Source organism: Oncorhynchus kisutch, linkage group LG25 (assembly GCF_002021735.2).
Source record: "Oncorhynchus kisutch isolate 150728-3 linkage group LG25, Okis_V2, whole genome shotgun sequence".
Lineage (NCBI taxonomy): Eukaryota > Metazoa > Chordata > Actinopteri > Salmoniformes > Salmonidae > Oncorhynchus > Oncorhynchus kisutch.
Genome location: NC_034198.2, coordinates 33,722,008 through 33,732,045, shown reverse-complemented (window position 1 = coordinate 33,732,045; position 10,038 = coordinate 33,722,008). Strand labels below are relative to the sequence as shown.

At 43.7% G+C, this 10,038-nt stretch overlaps 1 long non-coding RNA gene across 2 annotated transcripts; it reads left to right on the top strand.

Annotated features, from left to right (window-relative positions):
• Positions 1 to 1,741: 1,741 nt before the first annotated feature.
• Positions 1,742 to 6,935, top strand: LOC109870486 (uncharacterized). 2 transcript variants are annotated; one of them, XR_002252161.2, is made up of 3 exons: positions 1,742 to 1,914; positions 6,598 to 6,704; positions 6,914 to 6,935. It is a non-coding gene; the product is annotated as an uncharacterized LOC109870486 (long non-coding RNA). The 2 variants fall into 2 exon arrangements; XR_002252160.2 differs by having other exon boundaries at positions 1,742 to 1,929.
• The last annotated feature ends 3,103 nt before the right edge of the window (positions 6,936 to 10,038 follow it).

Sequence of the window (10,038 nt, the reverse complement as noted above, 5' to 3'; positions counted from 1 at the left end):
ATTCATTTTAAAACAGGTTTAGAATGTGAGTTATACATGTCTGAATCAGAGGGCTTGTACCCACACCCTTCTAAACCTGCAGAAATGAAAAGTAAAAGTGTTGGGTGTATTATGTTTTCATTTGACACCACTTATTTAAGCTGTCAAAACTGAGCCGTTGGTGTTCATGTGCGGTATTGAATTAGCTTCCAGAGTTGCATTAAACTTAGCTTCTGCCACACAAGAATAAAGTTGCAGCAGAGACTGTTTTAATCCTATGTTTCCATGGTTACATCAGCCACATTTCTGTATAATTCTGCACGGAAAATTATGCAATGTGAGACTCCACTGACTAAAATACCAGGTTTATTAATATCATGGTAGAATTCAAATGAATGTTTAATAAATGGGCTACCTTTTCAATCAATTTCCCATGTTATTAAAAAGACTCACACAATAATATATCTATTTATTATTGAAGGATATTTGCATTGCAAATATAACTATGCAACTTAGTATATACAACATTTGAAAATATGGAGGGGAAAGGATCCCTTTCCAATGAGTATGATTCTAGTTTTCTCATTCGCTCCTGAAAGTTCTCACACACATCAATCTACTGCATGAAATGAACCAATGCATTAATTTTAGATAAATTTTGTAACCAAAGTGTAGGTAAACATGTTTGTTCGTTGGAACTAAGCCTGCTACAAATGTACGGTCTTAATTTGATCGCTCTTTTGTTGCTGAGACTTTCCCTGTGCCACAGAAAATGCAGATTCGTTTTTTGATGTACATAAATTCACTGAAAACCCACACTAACAGTTATATTAGTAATATTACACTTCTAATGTAACCTACTTTTGGCCAGCTAATACCCTAACCACCGATCAAGCAACATTATGGACTAAACATTCAATTCCTGTTGCTGCAGGATTATTTTGCTATGACAATATAGGTCAAATTAAGACCCTACACCTGTACTTCAACCCTGGAACAGAGAAGATGCTGGTTCTCATGACAGGAGAGTGGTAATGTTTAAAGCGCTGCTCAATAATGCATGACTGACGTAAACAAACAAACTCAGAGTTTCTGCGACCGGCAGAGAGAAAGGGAGATGGATTGCATTATTTCTTTTTAATTCCCTCTCAGGACTCTAATTTTATCTCTGGGAAAATGACAACATGCTTAAGCATTCTCAGGATCTGAAATTGTTACCTGTATTCACAGAGGCCAAACAGAGATCCAAAACCACCTTTTCAAACACAAACAACCACTAAAAAGGTCACTGCACACAGTTCAATGAACTCTCACTCACTCAAGTAGAGATAAACCACAACTAGGTAAAATCATGATGAGCCACAGTTGTTGACCTGATGTGCCCACTGAAAAATCCAACTGACAGAAATGAAGTCAACCGTAATCAGTACATGCCTCCACAGCACAACATAAGGGATAATGACAAGTTTCAAAATAGGATTTTTTTTTGAGTATCATCAAACTACATTTCTCATTTACATGTTAACAGAAGGTCAAATGCCTTGGATCAGTAGGTCAGTGGACAAATGTCTGGGACGGGCTGTAGGTTCCACAAAGACCATCGGAAGTGACACAGTTGCCACAACGACAGGCATTGTGAAAGGGACACATGGCAAGATAAGAGAGAGTTGCAGTTGTGGCATGATAGAACCAGTGCCAGAACTCGAGGCCAACTGATTCTGATTGGATTTTGTGTGGGGAATAAATGCCAACAGAATGTGAGCGGAGATATGAGGGTAGTGCTGAGAAGCTGGATCGGATTGAGACAGACCTTCACCCGTGTTGTGGATGCGGGAAACCGAATGTGGGTCTAAAGGGTTTATTGGAAGGCTTTAATGTCAGAGTGGGAGAGGGGACCCGCTGGTGTGACGAAACAGAAGCAGTGATGAATTAACAGTAAGTGTGCATGAGGTGAGTGAAAGGGCAAAGAGACTAATTGTTAAGTGATTAAAAGGAACACCTCAAAGGGAAAAACAGATTCATCACTGATTTCTTTGAACATGGGATTCTTTCTTTGTTCCTTTAGGCAAAGCTAAGGTAAGGTTGTATCTTTCAAAAGTGGTTGCTGTGGAGGTTGGTTCAAATATATAAAATATAGTCTCCAAAATGTTGTTTATGTTTAGTCAAGCCAAGGTTAGTATAACTACAAAGCCTATGCCGTTTCTATTTCAAGCCGTAATGCACAATAGTGGTCACAAACTGAAGTATCGGAAATCCTTTGAAATGTCACAAACGTCTCATGCACATGGTGTTGTATGCTGATACGGTTCTCATGACCTCCTCTTAAATAAAGATTAAATAATAAACACATGCCCTGACCATTGATAACATTCCACACAGACTAAATGTATGGCCATGTAATGTATGCAAGAAACCTCCTCTCACTGTCAACTGAGTTTATTTTCAGCAAACTTAAGATGTGTACATATTTGTATGAACATAACAAGATTCAACAACTGAGACATAAACTGAACAAGTTCCACAGACGTGTGACTAACAGAAATTGAATAATGTGTCCCTGAACAAAGGGGAGGTCAATATCAAAAGTAACAGTCAGTATCTTGTGTGGCCACCAGCTGCATTAAGTACTGCAGTGCACCTCCTCCTCATGGACTGCACCAGATTTGCCAGTTCTTGCTGTGAGATGTTACCCCACTCTTCCACCAAGGCACCTGCAAGTTCCCTCTTTCTACTGACTCTTATGCAGAGTCAGTAGAAAGGCCTCTTTAGTGTCCTAAGTTTTCATAACTGTGACCTTAATTGCCCACTGTCTGTAAGCTGTTAGTGTCTTAACGACCGTTCTACAGGTGCATGTTGATGAATTGTTTATGGTTCATTGAATATGCATGGGAAACAGTGTTTAAACACTTTACAGTGAAGATATGTTAAGTTATTTGGATTTTTACGAATTATCTTTAAAAGACAGGGTCCTGAAGAAGAGACGTTTCTTTTTGTGCTGAGTTTATATATACCTGTCACGCCTTGGTCTTAGTGTTTTGTGTTTTCGTTATATATTTTGGTCAGGCCAGGGTGTGACATGGGTTTACGTGTTGTGTTTCGCATTGGGGTTTTATAGGATTGGGATTGCTATGATTAGGGGTGTGTCTAGTTAGGTTTGGGCTGCCTGAGGCAGTTCTCGATCAGAGTCAGGTGTTTCTTGTTGTCTCTGATTGGGAACCGTATTTAGGTAGCCTGAGTTTCGCTTTGTATTTCATGGGTGATTGTTCCTGTCTCTGTGTAGTTTCACCAGATAGGCTGTAATTAGGTTTCACGTTCCGTTTGTTGTTTTTGTATTTATTAGTTGTTTCATGTGTAATTTTTTTTCATTAAAGTCATGAGTAACCACCACGCTGCATTTCGGTCCGACTCTCTTTCTACAAACGAAGAACGCCGTTACAGAATCACCCACCACACACGGACCGAGCAGCGTGGTAACAGGCAGCGACAGCAGGAGCAGCGAAGGGAGGACGTTATGGACAGCAATGGCATGGAGTATACGACGTGGGAAGAAATCGACAGGTGGGCGGCCGACCCAGAGAGAGTGCAGGAGCCCGCTTGGGATTCGCTAGAGCAGTGTGAAGAGGGCTATAGGCGAATGGAGTCGAAAAGGAAAACACGGCGGCGCAGAGCGAAACCCGAAAGTCACCCCAAAAAATGTATTGGGGGGGGGCTCAGGGAGAGAGTGGCAGAGTCAGGAGTCAGACCTGAGCCAACTCTCCCTGTTAATCATGAGGAGCAGCGATATAAGGACTTCTGGTCTTGGGAGATGATATTAGACGGAAGAGGACCCTGGGCTCAGCCTGGTGAATATCGCCACCCCAAGGAGGAAGCAGAGGCAGCAGGAGATAGGAGCCGACGATACGAGGGAACACGGTTGGCAAGGAAGCCCGAAAAGCAACCCCAAAAAATTATTGGGGGGGGGCTTACAGGGAGTATGGCTATGCCAGGTAGGAGACCTGCGCAAACTCCCTGTGCTTACCGGGGGGCTAAAGAGACCGGGCAGGCACCGTGTTATGCTAGTGAGCGCACGGTGTCTCCAGTGCGGGTGCATAGCCCGGTACGGTTCATACCAGCCCTTCGTATTGGCCGGGCTAGAGTGGGCATCGAGCCAGGTAAGCTTGGGCAGGCTCGGTGCTCAAGAGCTCCAGTGCGCCTGCACGGTCCGGTCTATCCAGAGCCACCTCCACACACCAGTCCTCCGGTAGCAGCTCCCCGCACCAGGCTTCCTGTGCGTGTCCTCGCTCCAGTATCACCAGTGCATCAGGCGTGCGCCTCGCCTCTCCTGCGCTGTCGGAGTCTCCCGCCTCTCCAGCGCTGTCGGAGCCTTTCTCCCCTCCTGCGCTGTCGGAGTCTCCCGCCTGTTCAGCACAGCCAGAGCCTTCCTGCCCTCCTGCGCTGTCGGAGTCTCCCGCCTCTCCAGCGCTGTCGGAGCCTTTCTCCTCTCCTGCGCTACCGGAGTCTCCTGTCTTTTCAGCGCTTCCAGAGCCTTCCTTCCCTCCTGCGCTGTCGGAGTCTCCCGTCTGTTCAGCGCTATCAGAGCCTTTCTCCTCTACAGCGCTGCCGGAGCCTCCTGCCTGTTCGGAGCAGCCTGTGCTGCCAGTCTGCAGGGTGCTGTCAGTCTGCAAGGAGCTGCCAGTCTGCAGGGTGCTGTCAGCCTGCATGGAGCAGTCAGAGCTGTCAGTCTGCAAGGAGCTGCCAGTCTGCAGGGAGCTGTCAGTATGCATGAAGCAGCCAGAGCTGTCAGTCTGCAAAGAGCTGTCAGTCTGCAAGGAGCTGTCAGTCTGCAAGGAGCTGTCAGTCTGCAAGGAGCTGTCAGCCTGCATGGAGCAGTCAGAGCTGTCAGTCTGCAAGGAGCTGCCAGTCTGCAGGGAGCTGTCAGTCTGCAAGGAGCTGTCAGTCTGCAAGGAGCTGCCAGTCTGCAGGGTGCTGTCAGTCTGCATGGAGCAGTCAGAGCTGTCAGTCTGCATGAAGCAGCCAGAGCGGTCAGTCTGCAAAGAGCTGCCAGTCTGCAAGGAGCCGTCAGTCTGCAAGGAGCTGTCAGTCTGCAAGGAGCTGCCAGTCTGCAGGGTGCTGTCAGCCTGCATGGAGCAGTCAGAGCTGTCAGTCTGCATGAAGCAGCCAAAGCTGCCAGTCTGCAAGGAGCTGTCAGCCTGCATGGAGCAGTCAGAGCTGTCAGTCTGCATAGAGCAGCTAGATCCGCCAGTCAGCCATGATCTTCTAGATCTGCCAGTCAACCAGATTCTTCCAGATCAGCCTGTCAACCAGAATCTTCCAGATCTGCTAGTCAACCAGAATCTTCCAGATCTGCTAGTCAACCAGAATCTTACAGATCTGCTAGTCAACCTGAATCTTCCAGATCTGCTAGTCAACCTGAATCTTCCAGATCCGCCAGCCAGCCAGGATCTACCGGAGCCTACTACCTACCTGAGCTTCATCTCAGTACTGGGCTTCCTCTCAGTACTGGGCTTCCTCTCAGTACTGGGCTTCCTCTCAGTACTGGGCTTCCCCTCAGTTCCGGGCTGCCCCTCAGTTCCGGGCTGCCCCTCAGTTCCGGGCTGCCCCTCAGTTCCGGGCTGCCCCTCAGTCCCGAGCTGCCCCTCAGTCCCGAGCTGCCTCAGTCCCGAGCTGCCCTTCAGTCCCGAGCTGCCCTTCAGTCCCGAGCTGCCCCTCAGTCCCGAGCTGCCCCTCAGTCCCGAGCTGCCCCTCAGTCCCGAGCTGCCCCTCAGTCCTGAGCTGTCCCTCAGTCCCGAGATGCCCCTCAGTCACGAGCTGCTCCTCAGTTCTGTGGGGTTCTGGGTGAGGACTATTAGGCCATGGTCGGCGGCGAGGGTGGATTATCCCAGGACGCGAAGGGGAGGAACTATGACATTTATGGAGTGGGGTCCACGTCCCGAGCCGGAGCCGCCACCAATGACAGACGCCCACCCGGACCCTCCCTATGGTTTTGAGGTGCGTCCGGGAGTCCGCATCTTGGGGGGGGGGGGGGGGGGGTTCTGTCACGCCTTGGTCTTAGTGTTTTGTGTTTTCGTTATATATTTGGTCAGGCCAGGGTGTGACAGGGGTTTACGTGTTGTGTTTCGCATTGGGGTTTTATAGGATTGGGATTGCTATGATTAGGGGTGTGTCTAGTTAGGTTTGGGCTGCCTGAGGCGGTTCTCGATCAGAGTCAGGTGTTTCTTGTTGTCTCTGATTGGGAACCGTATTTAGGTAGCCTGAGTTTCGCTTTGTATTTCGTGGGTGATTGTTCCTGTCTCTGTGTAGTTTCACCAGATAGGCTGTAATTAGGTTTCACGTTCCGTTTGTTGTTTTTGTATTTATTAGTTGTTTCATGTGTCACTTTTTTTCATTAAAGTCATGAGTAACCACCACGCTGCATTTCGGTCCGACTCTCTTTCTACAAATGAAGAACGCCGTTACAATACCACTATAAGACATTCATGCATTCAAACCATAGCACAGTAGCAAATACATGTCAAAATCGGTTTCAGATTCAGAATTCAGAAATTAAATAAATGATTAGAATTTATATATACGTTATTATAAATGTATAACTTGACCTGACCTCAACTGTCTTCTCAGATACCACTTGAAAGATGTCATTGTGGGTAAAATCTATTTCCTTCTGGTGAGAATCAAAATCCAACACATGGAACTTCAATTGATAAAGAAGGAGATGACTGGAATAGGTGAGATGAGGTTTACTTAAAGGGAAAGTTCACTTAAAACGGCATAAGATGTTACTCTTTTAAATAACATTTTTATTTTAAATTATTGAATGTTCCAGATTCTTCAGATTTCAAATGTTGTGAAAACGTAAAACTGCCCTGTAATCTCGGCGTTTGCTTTAAGAACAGTGTGAAATGTATGTATTTGGTCATGTGACATTCCTTTGCAGGGCCTAGCACAACTACAGAGAGCACAGTATGGTGTTGTTTTGTCCCAATGTTATGATTTTTATTTCATTTGATCTATTTTATTTTGTTATTTCACCCCACCAAAGCAGCATAATGTTTTCAGGACTTAGTGTACATCTGTCTCTTCTTGCCATGGAACTTGTTTCACAATCCTCTTCATGCCTGTTCTTTCGCTCTTAGGAGAGTCCAATTTTTGGCTGGCTACGACCTGACAGCCACCATGAGGGATGTCAACAAGAAGTTCTCTGTGCGGTACTTCCTCAACCTGGTGCTGGTGGATGAGGAGGACAGGAGATACTTCAAACAGCAGGTACAGAACATCAAAGCCAACCTCCATTTACCGGTCTGTCGTTATTGTTCCAAGACTGCAGATACACTATATACAGTACCAGTCAAAAGTTTAGACACACCTACTAATTCAAGGGTTTTTCTTTATTTTGACATTGTAGAACAATAGTGAAGACATCAAAACTATGAAATAACAAATTGAATCCAGGTAATAACCAAAAAAGTCTTAACCAAACCTAAATATACTAAATATTTTAGATTCTTCAAAGTATCCACCCTTTGCCTTGATGACGGCTTTGCACACTCTTGGCATTCTCTCAACCAGTTTCATGAGGTAGTCACTTGGAATGCAATTCAATTAACAGATGTGCCTTGTTAAAAGTTCATTTGTGGGCCAATCAGTTGTGTTGTGACAAAGTAGGAGTGGTATACAGGAGCTAGCCCTATTTGGTAAAAGACCAAGTCAGAGCACAGACTTGAACCCGAGCTAACATCTCTGGAGAGACCTGAAAATAGCTGTGCAGCAACACTCCCCATCCAACCTGACAGAACTTGAGAGGATCTGCAGAGATGAATGAGAGGAACTCCCCAAATAGAGGTGTGCCAATCTTGTAGCATCATACTCAAGAAGACTCGATTCTGTAATTGCTGTCAAAAGTGCTTCAACAAAGTACTGAGTAAAGGGTCTGAATACTTATGTTAATGTCACATTTCAATTGTTGTTTGTTTATAAATGAGCAAACATTTCTAAAAACCTGTTTTTGCTTTGTCATTATGGGGTATTATGTGTTGATTGATGAGGGAAAAAAACGATTGAATAAAATGTTACAATAAGGCTGTAACGTAACAAAATGTGGAAAAAGTCAAGGGGTCTGAATACTTTCCGAAGGCACTGTATATATAGACATAATTTTAGGATGGGAAAACGCTTCCAGTGTAAACTTAAACGACTAAGATATGTAAAGTATATAACAGATATAAAGTATGTAGAAAATATAATGGACCTATATATTTTGTAACAATATAATCTTTGAGAACAAACAATCGCCTAAATAAAAGCTAGACAATCAGGGAGAATTCAAAATTCCAAAAACAATGAATTTAGCAGTATTGATTTTGTTATTATGTTTGAGTATTAGCCATGGCAAAAGGCATAGAAACTATGAATATTTGCTTTAAAACTGCAACATTTTTGCTCAGCTCCACAGACAAATTTGTAGAAGAAAATTGGGTTTAAAATGCAAAAAAATAATCTACACCACCAAGATTGGGTCCTCTAGAATGATCTCTGAAATTCGGGCTGACCGCGCCCATTGCCACACCCCATGCCCCACCCCCTACTACACCCACCACATAAGCCCCTTATTGATCCAGAAAAAACCTGCACACTGTAGCAAGAGTCACATGTAGTAAGTAATACCTGGAAGGCACAGTGAGTCTTGCTCCTGCTAAGAAACTGCAGACTCCCAAAATGTCTATCATAATTCATTATATAACAAGCGGTAATTAATCAATGGAGGTGTATTATACTTAGTTAAATGAAGTGCAGATCATTACAGATCTCTGAGTAATTATTCTATGTTCGTGATTAATTATGTGGCTGATTACTGATGGAGGGATCAGCACCAGTCAAATATGATTTCTTTTTTTTTTTACAATTTACTGAACGTACTGCTAAGAATGTCTCAGGGACAATGGGTCTCAGGTAGCCTACAGTACAGTGACAATAGGTCTCAGGTAGCCTACAGTACAGTGACAATGGGGCTCAGGTAGCCTACAGTACAGTGACAATGGGTATTTGGTAAAAAATAAAAAATAAACTTAACTTCAGGTGTTGTTAAAAGGGGAGTCCAGTACATAATAAAGACATACAGCACCTCGTGCAGAAATCCATTCTCCTTTACATAATGTGATATCTTAAGGGACATAAAAAACCACTTGTCCCATAAAAACAACCATGTGTAACACGACAACAGAGGGTACTATTTGTTTTCATTATGAAAGCATCAAGCAATGTCTTATGTATTAAAGGGAGGGTTTTGTATAGTCTTAAAAGGTTATCGGAGCAGAACAGAGAATGAAACCACTATAGTAAAATCAGGCCTTGATTTGCAGTGGTTTCACAGCAAACTGAGAGTAGCACTATGTAACTGTATGTACTGTGAACTCTCATATGCATTGTAGAATAATGTTACACCTCAAATACTAACCGTAACTACAGTATGCATTCCTAGTACAACAAAGTCTATATTTTAAACCAGGTGTTTGAGAAGGAAAGTAAATCATCTTAATCATCACTAAAAAACTATATTTTGGTATTTTGTACCATTAGTCCACTGTTGATACAGTCCCAAAATGTTTTGCATGACAGCAGTTAAGTTTTCAAGATATAGGTTGTTATCAGTAAAATGCGCAATAAGGTGCAGAGTGTTCGATTTGCCTGCTGGTGGGCAAGGAGACCACCAGGTCCACTAAAATCATTGACAACTGCGTGCCGTTTTCAAAGGATTGTTAAATAAATGTTAATTATTTGGTTGTAAGGTCATCACATCTTGAAGAGCAAAGTCAGAAAAAGAAGTTGGATTATTCCATGCAAAACAACTGCACACATTTAGCTCTATCATCAGAGTTATACAGCATGTAACTACATGCTTTTCATCATCAGTAAACATCCATTGATCATGTAATTTCAGATACGTAGGAGTAGCCTCACAATCAATTTGATATTTGAGTGATATCAAATAAAAGTTAACTATACCTTGCAAATATGAGTGGTTTTGATTCATGTCCCATCCTTTGTTGGCTTTAATTGCCTGTC